Below are 18657 nucleotides of genomic sequence, written 5' to 3'. Positions count from 1 at the left end.
TGCTTGCTCCATTGTGCACAGATGTTGGAAACCTGATGTGTTCCAAGGTCCCGCATAGCATCTTTGTGAACAGACTATGTTATATGTTACTGTGAGATTAAGAATGTGCTTCCATGAAAATTAATGATCTTTTCTTTGCACCTTGCTCTTATTTTCGGTTCAGAAAAATAAGCTTGCCCTTGCTGATGCTTTAAGAATTGAGCTCTTGGTGTATTCCTCGGCGTATCATGCGTGAATTCAATACATACATCGGTGGAGTTAAACTGGCTAAAAGAGCTGCAGATGACAAAAGTGGGGATGCTATATATGACAACGGTCCTATCACATTCATGTGACTCAGGCAATCTGTATCCATCTCCTTTATATTTCTGTGGATTCTTTTTTCTTTCCTACTTGCATAAATTGGTAGTATACATGATAGAAAATGCAAATGACAGAAAGCAAGCCCATTTTTAAAGCTATGCAAAAGTAAATCTACTGTCAGGAGATTTGTTCCCCTGGGGCGGGAGGAACAATAAAAAGGCATGCTGTATTTGTGTCTTAAAAGGTACTTTGAGGTTTTTGTTTTGTTTTGTTTTGTTTTTTTTCCTTCCAGCAAGCTAAATAACACATGACAGTTGCCACAGCAACCCATTTTTGTGATTTGCAGAATCGGGGAGCAAACCAGATGTAAATTGTCAGTCAATAAGTGTCTGTTGTCATAGAAGATGGTAACATATGCAGTCTCATTTGGTCAATTTATATACTTTTGTGGTGTTTTGTTCTCATCTGCTCTTCACCACGTGCTGTCGTGAATTAGTATTCCATTCTTTGGCTGCATAATTTTTTGAGTTTCATACATGATGTTAAGTGGGATAACTAGATGTCAGATTCATAGAAGGTGGTTGTTGCAAAATAAAGGTTATTTGACATCTGTTTTGTCATCTTTCGACATAGTGACACTTGGATTCTTTGGTTTATCCCAGGGAGAAGAATCAAATTAACTCTTAAGGGGCACTTTAAAAGGTTTTGTGGTTATTTTATTTGGGAATGCAGATTTATTTACAATTTATTTGTAAATTCTCAATCTACAGAAATGAGTACATTTCTGTTTTCATGATTCTTTTGTTGTTTGTAGCAATAGAAACCGTTCTGCACTGGGAGTTCTTGGAGTCCATGGCCATGCTTTTGTATCTGTGCTTTGGCAAGTGGATCCACAGTTTGGACTCAACTCACTTCTAACTGCTATTGTACCTGCAACTCCTCTGTCCTTCCACTTATTTTTTCTTCTCTCATGTGTATAAGACTGTCCCCTCCCTCTGCTTGCATTTCCATTCGTCCCCATTGTTCCTGAAGTCATGACTCTCTTGTTCCAGATTTTGCTTCTGCTTCCAGTGGAATGAGAGCCTGGGTATTTGTGTGCATATTTTAAATTAATAAATAGTGCAGGTTACAACTTCCCGGAATACACTGATGTCTCTTCCCCTGCTTCCCCTTGGCAAGTCCTCCACATTTTCCATCCCTACTAACAACCCTCCTTTTCCCCACACCTAAAAATCTTTCTTTAGCAGGTGCTCCAAAAAGCCAAGCCCAAAAAGACTAGGTAGAGGGATTAATGATGAGGTTTTTCTATTATTTAGCACCATTTTAAACTACTGCTGGCAATCATACTTAATACTTTCATGTATACGATCCCCTCCGCCCTCTTTAAACTGAGAGCAGCAGCAACTGAAGTGATGGTGGTAGTTACTCAAGTGACAGCATAATGATACTCAAAATATATAAACTGGAAGCACTAGCGGCAGATGTGAGAGAACTTCTATAACGAACGGTTATATTGGGTAAATCTAAAGCAGATGACAAAAGACACTGTTTCATTCTCTAGACTAATACTGGACTGTGGCTTACAGAACTATACATTTATGGGACACCAGGACACAGAGGGAGTGGGTGAAAGAGAATTGTATGACTCTGTCTCCTCTCGACCTGGGGTTCCATCCTTTCCAACTCTGTAAAACCAGCTAGAGCTGTGAAAAATGAAGGCATGCATGAAGGAAGGAAAGAAGGAATTCTTCAACAGTAGGACTCATTTCTCTAGCAAGGCTGACTTTCAGAAATGTTGCCTGAGTATAAGCCCAAACCCAGAGATATGTGGTGTTAAGCTTGAAAATTGAAAATGAATATAAAGCCTTCCCTCCAAAGCAGTATCATAGGAATATCACTTCACTCTTCCCACTTTACCCCACACTTAACCTTAAGATTCCTTAAGTAGCCAATGCAAATGCTTGATCTGATTCTCCTGCTGACTCTTAAAATGGTGGTCAGTACATGCAGCCTAGTAATAAAAGGATCATATATGGACTCTAGTTCTTTCTCTTCCTCTGACACTGATTTTTATCTATTAAAAGATAGGTGATGACAGTATCTGCACAGGGAGATGTCATGAAAATTAAAACAAATAGTGCATTAAAAATTGTTAGTACAAAAAAGTTCTTACTACTGCATCAGAAACAAAGTAATCACTAAATGTTAATCACTATCAAATTAATAATAGTAATAATAATGCTTATAGCTTATTAGAATATACTGTAATTTAGACTAATTTTGGAATTGGAGATGTGAGAACAGGAGAAATGGCAAAGCAAAATGGACCTACTTGAGATGGTATTTGACTCTTAATTTCCATTAAAGATTGCAGAATTTTATTGGCCAGTGGATTTTTTTTCCCCAGAGTTTTCTATGAAAATAACTCTTGAAAGACACCATGGTATTTGTCATCTCAGTTATATGGCATGTCTTAGAAGAAGAAATTTTATTGGCGACCAGGTACACGTAAATGTTCCTAGACTTAATTGAAATGTTTGAAAACTGGAAAGAAACTACTAACAGATGGCAAATGTTTTTAAGTCTAATATTTGTGTATGTGCATGCATGCTTATATTAAGATGGCACTGGAATAGGTAGAGAAATACAGTTGTTAACGAAATCTACAAAAATGATAATACCGCTTTTCTGAGGTGATGAAATAGGACAGTTGTCATTTCTTAAGATGTGGTTACATTTTGGGGGAAACAAAATTATACATAGATTGTTAAAATGTAACTTAACCATCATTCATTTGTATTCACAAGAAGGATTTTTCACATGAGAGAAAAGTGAGAACTCTCTCTTTGAAACCACTATAATAAATGGACATGGTGGTATTGAAGAAGATCATGTTATTGTCAGCAATTTAAAAATTTTAGTGCAGCAACTCAACAGTTTGAGTCCCCATTATCCTAGACTCTGCATTCTTTGGGGTGAAACTCACGACAGAGTCTTAATAAAAGTTCTCAAAAATAACTTGGCAATGAGATTTATAATTTCAAAGATTGCAGTTATTTTCTATGTGTTGTTAAGTTTCTGAGGACCCCGGCAAAGAAGATTAGAGTGGGATGGTCTCAGAGCCTTTTAAATTTGGGGTAGAATGTCTAAGAAGAGCGGAAATTTCCAAAGGAGTAGCACAAAGAACTGGGATCGTTCTATTTCTGTTTTGGATGAATATGAAACTTTTTGTAGAGTTGTCATTTCTTGTATGTTTTTCTTTTTAAGAATTTGTCTTTCTCTCTCCCTCTCTCTTTGCCTGACTTAAAAGGGAAACAAAACAACTCTTCAGCTAAAATTGCTTTAGGGCGCATATTCAAAACCCCAGTCCTATATACTTAATATGCTTAATGCAGCAGCAGCAACATATTACCGTCAATAAAATGCTATTCTAAAGAGGCATCTTAAAAAGTGAGTGGAGAATGAATTGGGCTTCTGCAAGACTCCCAACAACTAAGAGGGTGTACATATGTGGGTCCCTCACAGAGAACGCTCTGCCCAATTTCCCTACAGGGTTGACTTTGGGAACTCTGGGTCATGATGGTGCTTAAGAAAATGAATGATTTGGGATGCCCTGGTGGCTCAGCGGTTTAGCACCCATCTTCAGCCCAAGGTGTGATCCTGGGATCCAGGATCCAGTCCCACATCGGGCTCCCTGCATGGAGGCTGCTTCTCCCTTTGCCTCTCTCTCTCTCTCTGTCTCTCTCTCTGTCTCTCATGAATAAATAAATAAAATCTTAAAAAAAAATAAAATGAATGATTTGACAGGAGAATTTGGCCCAATGTTTTTGAAACCCTACCATCACAGTTAACATGCTGTGAAACAACCACTAGACAAGGATTGAATCACCTGGTTTCTGGTTCTAGTTATGTATTTAAGTAATGAGTCATTTTGAGCAAGTAACCTAAGATCTGTAAAATCTCTCTCAGTTTAACAATTCTGTTATACCAGCTCTGACTCCTTATATTAGTCAATGACATTTGAAAGCAAATCAATAGGCAGTATAGAATCCATTCATTACTGATGTCAGTGGGCAGTTTCTGGGTGACCCTCAGTTGAGCTGGATGTGAAATGTAGTAGAGTGCATGAAAATAGGAGTTCAGGAACATGTGGGAATAAAGGGTATCGTCTACTTCTGGTGATACTCCCCCTGAGGATATGCACCCTGCCACACACAGGCATTATCTGAGAGCCAAGAAATGACTATAAATGGCAGTAGAGAATGGGACCATTGTTACCATACACTTACAATCATATTACTAAAAACATCCACTTGACTGTCAGATCCTTGATCAAATCCTTAACTCAGCCTATTATTCTTATAAAATCCTTATCAAATCCTTAACTCATTAGACATTATTCCCAGTGTCTTTTGGGGAAAAACACAACATGGTAGGCCTATTTTAGGAATATTTTATCATTTCAGGCAATTAATTGTTTGTCTCAAATAAACAATCTTTATAAACCTGAAACAAGAACGACAGACAATGGACAAAGGAAAGGGATCTGAATCTTTAACCTTCAGTTCTGAATCTTTGTGCCCCGCCCCCAACCAAAAAAATCACTAGGGATTCTTATATTCTTCCAGACATTCTAATATTCTGTGTTAAAAATAAGTGCCCAAGTGAAAATGATGTAGCTCATCACAGAGACAGCCTAATAAATTTTGCTTTCACATTAAAAATGAAGCAAAATATACAAACATATTTATAACATTTAGACAATGAATTTATAAATACTTTGGGAATATGGTGCCTTCAAAAATCTTGACAGAACAGTATCTCTTAAGATGGGAAAATTTAGAGGGATCAATAGACACATTTGATTCTATTTGTTGTGTCACACATACATCATTCCTTATCAAATCTTGAGATCCTATTTATGGACTATCCTATATCTATGGTGATTGAGTAAATGACCATGATGTGATGTGTCTAAATGAATGCCTAAGTGGCATATTATCTTAGAATATCTCTCCTTTCAAAGATTCATAGACACCTCAATCAAGTAAAGTACAGAGTGGCACACTGATTTATAATTTAACATGATTATGTCAAACAGGAAGCCCTTTGCTTAAGTGAGGTTAAGAACTCAATATACCATTACCTTCAGTGCAGTGTAGAAAGGAGTGGAGGCAGGATGTGGCAGTCAAGGAGTTACTGTTCTAGATAGGAAAAATTCTTTATGGAGCAGAATTAAACTTTCAAGTGTTCATGATTTTTCCTAGGTGTACAAAATATTTAAAAATATTTCAAAAATATTTCAAATATTTCCCAAATCTGATAAACATTTGAGGGGGGGGGGGATTGGGTTGAAATCCTGTTCTGTGTGTTCAATTTGGAAGATATTCACTGTAAAAAAAAATTCTTATTCTGTTACTGATTTGCATTTCCTAAGAAATGATAAAGATCTTAGCTATTCATAAGTCCTTTTGGAATTCAACCATGATTTTTTTAAAACACACTACACTTCTGAAGTTACACAGATTAACGAGAATGTTTGAGTAAAAAATCCACAAGTAATACTTTTACTTTAGGTTAGTTGAGTTATGTTAAGTGTTCATTATGTCACTTGTGAAATGCTATCAGGTTGCACCAGGTGGCAAAACTGTCAAGTTTGCTTAATTATTATATAAGCTTTCTGATCTTTGCTGAGAAGCTTAAAACTATAGAAGAAACCTATTGTTGGATGCTTTTGCATAAAAAGTAAAATGCTTCCCAAAGGAGAAATATATTATGCTTATTCTAAGAAATATGTGATGTAGGAGGCACAATAACGTGGTTTTAATAGAATAGGTTTTGAAGTCAGAAATTCAGGGTTCAACTCGGGCCTCTGGGCACAGTGGGAAGTTGGGGATGCTTCTCCATTCTGAGCCAGTGCCTTTGTGAGGACAAAGGACATAAAGTATGAAAGAATTTAACTGGGGTCCAGGCTGTGGTACATGTTGAAAAGCTGTTGACCAGCATCCCCTTTCTCCTCTGCTCCTCATTGTTGTATAAGAATATAAGAAGTAGTAGAAAAAAAAAATAATTCAAAACTTTAATCTAAAATTATACACATCCTTTATTTCTTACATGTGTTGAGTTAGGTTTTTCTTGATTAATGGATATTTTAGCTGTTTTTCACCTTAAACTTGAATTTCATTTTCATTTGTCTAATTGCTTACATTTAAAAAAAAATCTTCATTCTGAAAAGAAAATATACATGAACATGAGCTCTCAAAACCCCATTCCTAATCATGGGAAGATTCCTTAGTAACATTTTGGCCTTAATTTCACATTCAGCTTTTTCTATGTAGGACAAATTGAAGGACTCCCCAGATAGCTCTTTGAGGAGGTCACTCAGTGAGAAACGCTGAAGTTTTGCAAACAGCTGGCATAGAATACTTCTGCTGAAGTTTTAGGTTTGGCTCAGCATGCTCAGTTTGAAAATCAGATTTTGTCTATTAACTTTGCAGAGCTGGAAGCTTATTAATACTGAGGAGGATTGATGAACTTCATTGAAAATTGATGATCATACTAGCAGTATGAAATAGTATTCACTGTTTTGATGCTTCCTGTTTAAAAGGCAGTGCATGAGTAAGGAAGGACCCACAGATTGGAATTAGGGCTGTGGCCAGATTGTTACAAATAATGAAAATTGAGACTTAAAGGCTAAGCTTTGTGTTTTTCCTTTGTACCAGTTACCACAATCCATGGCCACAGGTAAAGAAGCGTGTTGCATTCTACTTTATGGAAAAATGGTGAAGAGGACTATAAGCTGCCAGTTCTCAAGTCTGGCTATGTCCTGAACTGCAAAAATCATTTTAGTTAATCACACAGTGGTACCCAAATATAAATAAATAAATCATCACTTCCTCCAGAAACAACAACAAAAAGAAAATGTGAATGAATCTTGCAGAGATAATATCCTTGTATGAACAGAATGCATGGTAAGAAATGATAAATGGAGTGATTTCATTTGATAGAGAATCTGACTTCTAGAAAGCAACATGGACAAGCTATATTCAGGAACTACCAACAAGAGGCAGTGTTGCCTCCTGCACAAAAGCTGTGTTCCTTAGAGCCAAACCAACTTAGGTTCCTTTTCCTGTTCTGCCGTTCATTAGTTGAAGCAAGTTGCTTTTCTTTGTTAAGGCTTATCTTCCTTATTTGTAAAGTGGGGGTTAGTAATAGTACTTGCCCCATATGGTTATTATGAGAATTAAAAGGGAAAACACCTGTGAAGTGCTTAGTACAATGGTTGGCACAGAAAACACCTGTATGTAATAAGTGAGATTGGCTAATATTATGACCATTCCCTTAGCCAGTAAAGGATTGTCTAAGAGGTAGTGTGCTCTGAATTCTTAAGGTCTCTACTGAAAATATTTTATGTCATAAAACATGTAATTCTTCCCTGTTTTGTCCAACAGCATTACATCGTGATACAATTTATAGTGTAAACGAAAGATGAGCCTCAGATGTTTACATGGAATTTGCTTGCTCATTAAAAATAAAAGTAACTGATTAAGGAAATGGTAGTTTGGCAAATGTCTCACTGATTTTAAAAAGTTAGCTAAACATCACCTTATGACACTCCTTGAGCAGCTGTAGTGTTTGTGTAAGAAAATGCGTGGGTGATAAACTACAGAAGAGGAACAAATATAAATTATGTGTTTGGTAAGTGAATCAGTTCAGCTAGTCACACAAGAAATTGACTTGTTGGATGAATACAGTCTAAGCTCATATCTAATAATGGCATGTGTTTTTCACTCAAAAATTACTAGGACTAGAGCTTCCAAGGTTTCTGTGTGCTTAGAATGTTTTCTTTCCCCCCCGCGTAAGGTAGTAGCTTTGTTTTTCTCTTTCCATTCTATTGTGCTTTCTCTTAAATGATACAGCATTGTAACCCAGACTGAGCCCCATTTTGCCTACTTTATTGCTTTGTTCTCAGCCCTTAGACAAATGCAGTGGAAGGCTATTAACCCCATAGCCTTTGTAGAAATCAAAATATGATCTGTCTAGGTGTTTCAAATTACCCCCTGCAACTATTGAAATTTCAATAAAGGCCATTGTGGTTCCATATACTCTTTGTAGAATAGATTCAGTAATTGGTGATTCTGAGTGGCCAATTTCTGATGAAAATAAAATTCGGGGTAGAGCCCAGAGATACTGTTAGTGAACAGTGATAAAGACCACTATGTCTTGGGCATATGAGTATAGCATAGCAATGGGAAAAATATTCTAAGGATATATAAAGGCCATTATGAATTGTATTTCTGAAAGTACATGTCTTTTTTTTATATTTTTGAGTTTTTTTTCCTTAAGGAAAGTGTAAATTAGCTGACAATGTAATTTAAGTGCCTTGACCTTTCAATATTATGGGACTGTAAGGTATTATGGATAAATTTTATTCCTATGACAAATTTTACTTCTACCAAAATATTTGCCCTTGTTTCTTTACAGTAATTTTATTAATTCAGTTTTGTAATTTTAGAGAAAACTTTTAAGAAGCATAATTTTCTCAACCACATTGAAAGTGAGGCCTCCTTAAATATTTTCTGTAGTCAAAATATACTATTATTCTAAGTCATTGTAAGTGTTGGAAGTCCTGAGCCTTCCTGATGGCCATTGCTTAGTCCATGGCACAGTAGCAGGCTCGGTCCCCGGGGGAATGAATGCATTCTCCCATTCTTGGAATCCCTACTTTGAACACATCAGGAAACACTGCTTCTCTCTTACTCTTTGGGGAATTAAATCCCAGGGATTTCAAGCCTCTGGAAATAGAAAGGGTTTCCTATTGATTCCAGGCCCTTAATTGATTCAGGGGGTTGGGGAATCTGTGGGCTTTTTTCAATATAGGTGTGGAAAAATGATAGGAAAAATGTTTACACTCCTTCCCAAATAGAGTAACCAATTATTTGTGGAATGCTTTACTTTCTGGAAATAAGACTTTGTATGACAACCTTGAGTAACATGCGTTTAGGGCATTTTCACCTATTCCAAGGACAACATTATTTTTGAAAGACAAAATTTCCCCTAGAGAGCTCTCAGCATAATGTGAATACACTTACTGGCATATTGAGGTCTTTGTGTGTCATTATCTCCCCAAGACAGACTAATCAGGAAGGAGATGCCAAAGTTGGTGCTTTTATGTTGACCTTTCATCCATTGGTGGTACATGAAGAGATTTTGAGAACTTTGTGCATAATTGTCCAGCAACATGGAACCTGCCTGAATAATTTATTCATTCAATTTTATCTAGTTTTTGAGACCTTTGCCAACTGTTTACCAAAATATTAATGCCGTCAGAGAAACATACAGAGGAGCAGGTAAAACAACATGGGGTCCTTTCCTCCAAGGATAGATGTTGGGTGTGTTTTTCATATTTAACTTGATCATATCATTAACTTTGCTTTAAATTAAGAAGTACAGATTTTTATTTGCAAAAATCTTCCTGCATAGTGTGGCATGGTGCAAAGGATATAGGCCTTGGAAGGGTAGGTCTAGAGTGGAAGTTCAAGAAAATGGGAGTGTCTATTTTCTAACAGAATCATGAAGTGCTGGGTACTATGATCAGCGCCATACCCCTCTTTATAGTCAGAAGACCCTAATCCCTCTACATGTTAGCTCCCTCACAGTGGCAAATCTGTAATCCCACAGAACCTCGTTCTCTAATCTTAAAGGGAAGATGATAGCATCATACCTACCTAACCAAATTATTGTGAGGAGCAAATGTCATTGTTAAGAAAGCACATTGTAAGCAAATAATAATTGCTCTACACAAATATTCACAATCATCATGTTACTTTTTTATATCCTTTTCAACTTCTGCAAAGTTTTTGAGTCAGTTCATTACTATTATCCTAAGCAAAATTTGGACAGCACATTTAGAAACCAAGAAAAATTTGCCAGGAAGAAAAAAAATAGGGCTGTGAAATTCAGGGGAGATGTCATTGCCTACAGACTCTCATTCAAACTTTGGAAATGAAAACATATAAGGCAGGATGGGGAGAGGGAAGTGTAGGGATTGCTATCCTGAGACTGTCCTCACTGTTTTTCAGTAAGGTGTAAGCCAAGCACAGACCCTGGGAATGGACGAGGGTGCATGTAAGTGCCTTAAAGTATTACAGTGAAACCCAGTAAAAAAGGAGGTAGAGATTCTCTTCAAAATTCCTGTAAAAACTTCTAATGGATGACTAATAGTTGGATCTTTATAGCTGAAGGATAGCAATAATGTTATTAAGATGTTTTAAAAACAGGGCCAAGCTCGAATTCTTATGACTCTTTACAAAACATAGTGGACTATATCCAAAAGATGATCAGTTTGAAATATTTGGGTGTATGTACTTAAATTGTTATCGCTTCTATTGTTGAATTCCTGCTTTTGCTTTTAAAATACTTGACTATCTGGATAAACATTTCCTTAAGTTTTGTAGGGTTTTTTGTTCTGTTTTGTTGGGGTTTTTTTGCACAGATCCATACGCTTTTTGTCTCCTTAAAAAATATTTGAGGGACACCTGGGTGGCTCAGCGGTTGAGCCTCTGCCTTTGGCTCAGGGTGTGATCCTGGAGTCCCGGGATCGAGTCCCACATTGGGCTCCCTGCATGGAGCCTGCTTCTCCCTCTGCCTGTGTCTCTGCCTCTCTGTCTCTCTGTCTCTCTATCTCTATCTCCTCTGCCCCGTGTGTCTCTCATGAATAAATAAATAAAATATTTAAAAAATGTATATAGTTGAAAGACTGAGTAGGTGGACTTTTAATGGAGTGTTGGAGGGAGCACTCTAAAGGGATCTACTCTAGACTTCCAGAAAGAACTGTGTGATTTGAACTAAACATGTTAAACCCTTTGTGCCTCAGTTTCCGCACCTGTGAAATGAGCATATTAGGCCATCTTCCAAAGGTCCTTTTCAGTCCTAAAATTCTATTATTATATGAAAATACGTTTTCCTTCTTTATTCTCTTATGCTGAGACTGTGTGTGCTCTTACTAATGGCACCTTAAAAAAAAAGCCCTCCCTTATTATGGCCTAAAAATATATTAACATAATAGCAAGCACTTATATACAAACTTCACAGTTATACAGATATAGCAGATGGCTGGCTGGGTACCATATTTCTTCATAAAGATTTGAGATGAGCATTTTGTCTTTTTCTCTAGCCTTGTATGTAATGACCTCTAAATAGCATCTACTGAGATCTTCTTTCACCCCTCCCATCATATTAAAGAAAACATTTTTATTTCTCCATTGCTTTTTCTATCCTCTGGCACCACCTACTTTCTTTATATTAGAATTTGATTTGCTTTCACATTGTGGTCAGAGGAAGAGTTGTTGTTACCACATTCTACTTCCCAGGTGTGGAAGCAAACATCACTTTATCAGAAGAGAGGCAGGGAGGATTCACTGAGCTGTGTGCGGGACCTGTGTTCAGCGGCAACACGGTGCAGCTTTCCTCAGTACCCACTGCCTAGCCAGCATCAGAGAGCTTTATCTCTGACAGCACAGGCAAGATGTGCTGATGTATTGCCCGCTGTTTACCTGCCTTAGTTAGTTTCATGGGACTAAAGAGTGATTCATAAGTGATTAAACCCTTATAACCAGCTATACGTGGAACATTTTAGTGGGTTGCAGATGTGTCCATTGTTTCTTCAGATTGGCTACAGCTACATTATTTTAAATTATTCTTTGGGGGCATCCTTACTGAGGCTTGAAGGAGGGACTCATGTTTTTAGTATGCTAGTAGCTTCCTTTTAATGATCTGCTTCAAATTCCCCAACAGATACCTCATCTATGACCCTCTTCAGGGGCTGCTAAGTAATAACATTTAACTTACATAAGTGTTGTTTTTTTAAACTCAGGTTACAAACGTTTCTGATCAACTTCATCAGTTTGCAATAACATCACCATGCCATATCCCGGAGGAATTTTGCACTAGAGAAAATTCAGAGTGTGTGTGTGGGGGGGAGTGGGGGGGCGGAGAAAGTAAAACATCAATCTCATTTTGTGCCAAAAAGAGAAAAAAAGGGAGGAAAACAAAAAGCAATAGGTGTAAAAAAGAACAAAGAAATAATAAAATACAGTTAATGAATCCTAAGTTGATCACCTGTCTCATAGGTCCCTAAATTTCTGACCTAGAAAGCAGATAACACTGTTTATGGAACCACTGACAGCAACAACAACCACCACAGAAAAAAAATGCCACTTACTCATCAGCATTCTCACTCAGTGTGTTGCCTGTGACAAGCGACACTCTTGAAAAGATGGTCCTTTGAAGCTTGTCTTGCCAGAAAGCTATTTCTGGTATAGCTACACAACTGGGGAGACTACGGTTAAGTCTTCCAGGCATGTTCCTAGGTCCATCATCTGGCATTGGCAGCTGCTGATCAGATCACCAAACTCACCGGCACACATGGGGTGAACACACGGAGAGGACTGGAATGGTAGTATTTCTCAGACTCAAGTGGGCACAGTGTTGATCTGTGTAATCCACAAAATATGTATGTGGATTTAACCAAGGTTAAAGAGTGAATCCACTGTTCTTAGGTGTCATTGACTGCAATTTAAAAATAGGCTCTGTAGGATTTAAGTATGTGTACGTTTCGTATGGGAAATTTCCTAGTAAAAGGTCTAAGAAAAACTGAAATCAGTACTGCAGTGCTACATTATCTAGGAGTTTGAGATTGGGAGGCTGACTATCTACTTCAAGCTTTTCCTCTTGGTTAGCAACTTAGGAGGTACCTCAGAATCTCAGATCTGCTCTGTGGCAAAAGCAGCACTTCTAATGAACAGCAAAAAGCAAAGAAAACACCTTTTCCTCTTTGTAATGAATCATTTGTTTTTTTTCTATAGATTGCATGTGGCGTTTGAAGCAGAGTGAGCAAGGCTGCCAATACTGCGAGCTAATGCTTCAGCACCTTTCATTTTTCACTCTGAGCAGGAAACCTCTTCTTAAACTTGTTCATTTTACAGAGGGAAAATCGAAGCCAGTGGCATATTGTCAGAGCTGCTTTATTGTCATCATTTACATAGGTCACTTGAATTAATTGACTTCTTCTTACATATTGTAAAGTGACTCATATTTTGACACATTTATGGGAAAGTGGCAAGATCTAAGTGGCTGGTTATTGTCTTTTGGTTTTAGCTCATATCATCAACTAGGAAACCAGTAATAACTCTGAAATCACGGTTGTAAAAAAAATACCTTGCAGTTGGAAAGAAGCTGACCCCATTAACTATTTGGTCAGTTAAACTAAAGGAAGGGAAGAGAGAGCTCCAGAAGATGAAAAGCAAATACTAGGTTTGTTTTAATGTCTGTACAGGACCCATTAAAGGAGGTAGTGAATGTTTCCACGAACATCCTCAATTGATGTTGTCTGTTTGAACGCATATTCTAAGTAGCTGGCTTCCTTTGACAAGACTGGAAGTATAAATTAACCCACACTGTATTCCATGAATCATCGGTACATGGATGCTCATAGTTTACTGAGAGTAATTCTGTCTCAAAGGCATTGCTTCTGAAACTAAAGAGAAATGTAGGATATGAGTAATACATATATAGTGCCAGGGCACACTATCTCCTAGGTAGATATTTTGAATGCTGACTTCTTGCCTTTTTATTCCTCACATTATCCCCTTTGCACCAAATTAGGAAGGTTCCACTCATATTCATAGTCTGCCCTCACTAAAATTAGAGGCATGGAAACAAGGACATACTGTTAAAAATAAATAAACTAGAAGCAAATCAAACCACATAAGCTCAATAAGAGCCAAGGGAATAGAATAGTCGGTCTGAACAAAAATCTTCGGAAATAGCGAACATACTTTACAGCCACCCTGCTGTGATTCTGTTAATTACCAAAGAAGATTAGAACTCTTCTGGTTCATGGGATCCTTTTACCACGCGTGTGTCAGTTGCAGCTGCATTAGCAATCAGGCATTGCCCTGTCCCTTCAGAGCGGCGGGAGGATGTTATTAAAGGGAAGTCATTTACCCCGATCCGTAAGATGTAGCCTGGCGGAAATTCAATAACTGTTTGTGATATGCTCATTCCGCCACTCCGCTTAATGGTTCTTAGCTCTTGACATACAGCACCATTTGCCTCAATCTCTGTCCACTGGGTGAAAAGGGAGGAAGATGCCCCCTTGGGGGGGGGGTGTTGGTTTCAAAATACAGAATGATGTGTGGTCCGCTTTTCATGACAAATAATGTGAAGAAAAACGAAAATTCTGCTCTTCTCTTTCCTCTCTTCACTCCCACTGTCCCCTCTCCCTCCCTCCTCTCCCTCCTCTCCTCCTCTCCCTCCTCTCCCCAGCACTGCTTTTTCTCTCCCACTCACATCCTCTGATGGGCGTTCAAGCTAGTAAAATGCATGTTGGAGAATCCCACAAACACAGCTAAGCATCCCCAAAGCCAGAGGGCTTTTGCATTTGAATTTCCCCTCAAAAGTAAAAACAGAAAGCAGAATGCTTTACATTTCAGACAAGAAGAAAACATCCACGGAGAATTTAGGTTTGAGAGGAAAAACAACCACCACCACAACCACCACCGCCACCAGCATCAACTATAGGAGACCGAGCCCTATTTTCATTGAAATGTATATTTTGAACTTACCTTGCCAAAGCAGTTTCGGGGATACACCGCCCTCTGTTTCCCTCCGTGCTGGGGTCCTCAGTCCTCTTAGCAGCGATAATCACATGGTGGTGTTCTCGCCCGGGTGTAAATAGGTGCATGTGTGTGTGCGTGCGATAAAGTATGCACAAACATGTGCTATAGCTGGGCACACATGCGAGCGGGCTTGTGTCTGTCTGTTCTGAGCTCTCCAGGGAGGCAGGAGGCTGCGGCTGGGGTTCCTTCTCTCCTCGGGAACTCTCTCTCCGCCGGCAGGCTGGGGCTCTCAGTGCCGGGGACCGAGGTGCTGGGAGCTGGCTTTCTCTCGCCTCGTTTCCATGGTGGTTAGTGGTGCATCGCTCACCCGATCAGTTGTCACACTGACATGGTGCTGCCTGCTTGGCGGTCATTAATAACCGAACACCCTCCGCTCCCCAGAGAGGAGCCAATCGCCTCGGACTGCCAGGATGTAGCACTCGCAGCTGCTCCCGTCTGGTTGGCTGAAGCAACCTGTCTGTTCTGTGACACTGCTGCTTAGGATACAAATAAATGAACCAGGCTTGCATATTTTCCTAGGTACCATTCCCTTCCTGCCTGCCTTTCATCCTGCCTTCCTTCCCTCCTGCCTCCTTCCTTCCCTCCTTCCCCTTTTCCTTCCTCCCCCTCTCCTTCCTCCTCCCATCCTTCCTCCGTCCTTTCTTCCTTTTTTTATTTTTATTTATTTATTTTTTATTTTGGAGAGGAAGAAATTTTTGACAAGTTTTCCCATTTTCAGGTTATCATCCATCCAGAGAAACTGTGTTTTCTCTCTGGAAATAGCAGGAGTGCTACAAATAAGGATTTCCCAAATATTAAAAACACCTGGGAGGGACGCAGCGGCTCTGACTCCTCTGTAAAGTTCACCAATGGCTCTATTATTTAAGAAGAGTAGCTGGAAACTGTTTTGAGTGGCATTTGGTTTTCTCTTGGATGCTACTTAATTTAGTGCATGTGCTTACTGTTCAATAGCATTTTTCAGCACTGACCTTTCTTATCTGGATTGACTACATTTTAATTTTTTCTCTATAATTCACAACACTGGCATATGGGAGGGTATTTAAAAAAATAAGTATTTCCAATTATATTCATTTCTTTATATCTGATGCAATTAATCTGACAGCCGTAGATGAATGGGTACACGTGTCAAGGTGTTCGTGTGGGTATTTCTATGTGTATGTTTAAAAGGTATGTTTTACTACTCTTGGGAGAGTATTTCAACTCTAATCAATTAAATCCTCAAGAAAACAATGTCCGTTTTTTCTTAAATTTACTAGTTCTGAATTATATTCACCCGGAAAATATGACACATATACCACATATGTAAGACACTTACCCAATTATCAGAAATTTAGAAAAGAAACACAGAAAAGTATAGCAGTGTATATTACTGAAAGAACACCTATAAGAAAGTAGACAGCAATTTTAAAAATGCATGTTTGACAACCTTAATTAGTATCCTAGGGGAACATCTTGTTGAGAGGACTGGAACATGAGGATTAATTTATCAACAGGTCAAAAACAGGCTAGATTCATGGCTCCAGACCTAGTTTTGAAAGACTACCCTCTAGTGGAGTAAAAAAAAATGACATTTTCATGTTAATAAATTTAGTTTGTGTGTGTGTGGGGGGGGAGCTTCACATCTAATTGTTGCTTAAATGTTTATCAAAATGACAAAGACCAATAGTTTTAAGTTATTATAATTATAATGGCAGGAAATTTATTAAAATATTAGCTTTGTTTCTAACCAGTAAATATTCTCACTCTAGGTTTTTTTTTTAAAGTTCTCAAGTGCTTTATTTTATCCTTCTCTAAAACTTTATTTAAACGGCTGTTAATCTTTTGAATAAAAATGAGTTTGAGAAAAAAGTTGTTTCTTGCTTAACCTACTAACTCTAATTTCAGAAAATCTATTGTAAGACTTTATTCTTTACTGGCTATATAATGTTTAATCTGTAAGCATTGCTCTGGGAATGGTAGGGATTATGGCCAAGTATTGGGGATGTTGAGATGTAGTGTGTCTGCATATGATTTAATGTACTTTTAATAATAGTAATAATCATCCTCATTACTCCTCCCTCGATTTTACCTTCTCCAGGTTTTACTCCTTGAATTTTCCATAGCATTTCAATATCTGCAGGATTATATTTCTGCATGCTGGAAGAATTATAATAAAATTGTGATAATTATTTTAAAAAGGAATTTTAGTTTTCTACTCTTGATTCCTTAAGCATTTCATTTTGGTTGATTGGTATTGACTGTATAATAGACAAATTCAGTAATCAAACCAATTATAATGCACTTCCATAATGAAAGTAAGTGGTGATAATCAGATACATGATTAAACCACTTTCTTGGTTTATAAATGAAACCAGCAATCATACCTAATATTTTAAATTTCAGTCTCTTTAAAAAATAAAAGAAAAATCTAAGTTTAATTTAGTTAAAGTTGGATATTTTTAAATGCTACCTGATGCTATATCATAGGAAATTGTTTTCACTCATTGTTTAGCTGTTCTTTGGCATATGGGGATGAAATTGCTTTTCTTGCAATTGTCCTTTTGCTGTAGGCACATGACAAATTTAAAAGCTTTCATTTTTATAAATTTCATATCATGGAACATTAGAAGTAAGTGAGATTTTAATGTATGAGAGAAAAATAGCTCTGGCTTTGGACGAAAAGGGAGAAGAGTTTGTTCTTTGTAGTTTCCTTCTTGCTACAAGAGCATAGGTAGCTTTAGTAGAATCACTATATGTTCAGGTGACTGTTAGTTATCAGCCATTTACTGGAAATATGAAAGGTAGCTCTTCAAAAAAAAAACATGTTAAGAACTTATTTAGTTATCACATCTATATAATGAAGTGCCATATAAAAACATTAAACTGTGATTGAGTAAGGATTTCAGTGATTTTGAATTAGTACAATTGTGAATAGTCATCAAATGAGAACCAGCGAATCTTTAGACTCTAATGCCCTGAGTCTTAAAGAGGTCAGGAGACTTGTCTAAGTGCATACAGCTGGTCAGAGAGAGCAAGAGTAGACCTCACCATCTTCAAAGCTTTTCCTACCATTTCGCCCTCTCATCTACTGGATAATTGATAGATCTCCACTTTCTCTTCTTTTTCCATTCGATTTATTACTTTTTTTTCTTTTCTTTCTCAAGATTTTATCTTTAGAACCCAGCAAAACTTCAGAACAGTTTCACATTCCAAATATACTGTGTTACATGGACGTATGTGTCAGCTGCCTCATAGTAAATATCTGCAGGGTTTCCTGCATGAGTGTTCAGTTCTAATGCAAATGTAGATTTTAAAAATGATTTTAAAAGATAAATGAATAATTACAGCCCAAAACCATGTTGAAAAAGTTCTGCCTTCATCATCAAGTAAACCATAGGGGTACAATAAGTATTAATTCATTGATTTAATGGTTGAATTTCCATTAATTAATTTAATGGTTTCTCAATATTTCATGGAATCCTGGACATTGGTTTCCTGTTCACTTTCGTGGGAGAAGTGGTCTGGGTAGTGGGTCAGAGTGCACTTTCTGGGAATAGACTACCTAGGTTTGAGTGCTTACCTTGCTACTTCCTAGCCCTGTGACCCTGAACAAGAACTTAACATCTCTGCATCTCAGTTTCCTCCTAGGTTACTGCAGTTAATATGTGTAAAAGCTTAGAAAGGTACTTGGGAT

General features: G+C 37.7%; 2 protein-coding genes across 7 annotated transcripts in view; one reads left to right on the top strand and one right to left on the bottom strand.

The window, feature by feature from the left end:
- The window catches only part of LRRN3 (leucine rich repeat neuronal 3), a 35776-nt gene extending 20194 nt beyond the window's left edge, over positions 1 to 15582 (bottom strand). The window contains exon 1 of the mRNA XM_026012165.2: positions 14931 to 15582. The gene's annotated coding sequence lies outside the window, so the exon portion shown is untranslated. The remainder of the gene's footprint in view (positions 1 to 14930) is intronic.
- Positions 1 to 18657, top strand: part of IMMP2L (inner mitochondrial membrane peptidase subunit 2) — an 848028-nt gene that overhangs the window by 431205 nt on the left and 398166 nt on the right. The gene's annotated exons all lie outside the window — the stretch shown is intronic.

The sequence above is a fragment of the Vulpes vulpes genome, chromosome 7, assembly GCF_048418805.1.
Source record: "Vulpes vulpes isolate BD-2025 chromosome 7, VulVul3, whole genome shotgun sequence".
In the NCBI taxonomy this organism is placed as follows: domain Eukaryota; kingdom Metazoa; phylum Chordata; class Mammalia; order Carnivora; family Canidae; genus Vulpes; species Vulpes vulpes.
This window is presented reverse-complemented; position numbering and strand designations above follow the sequence as displayed.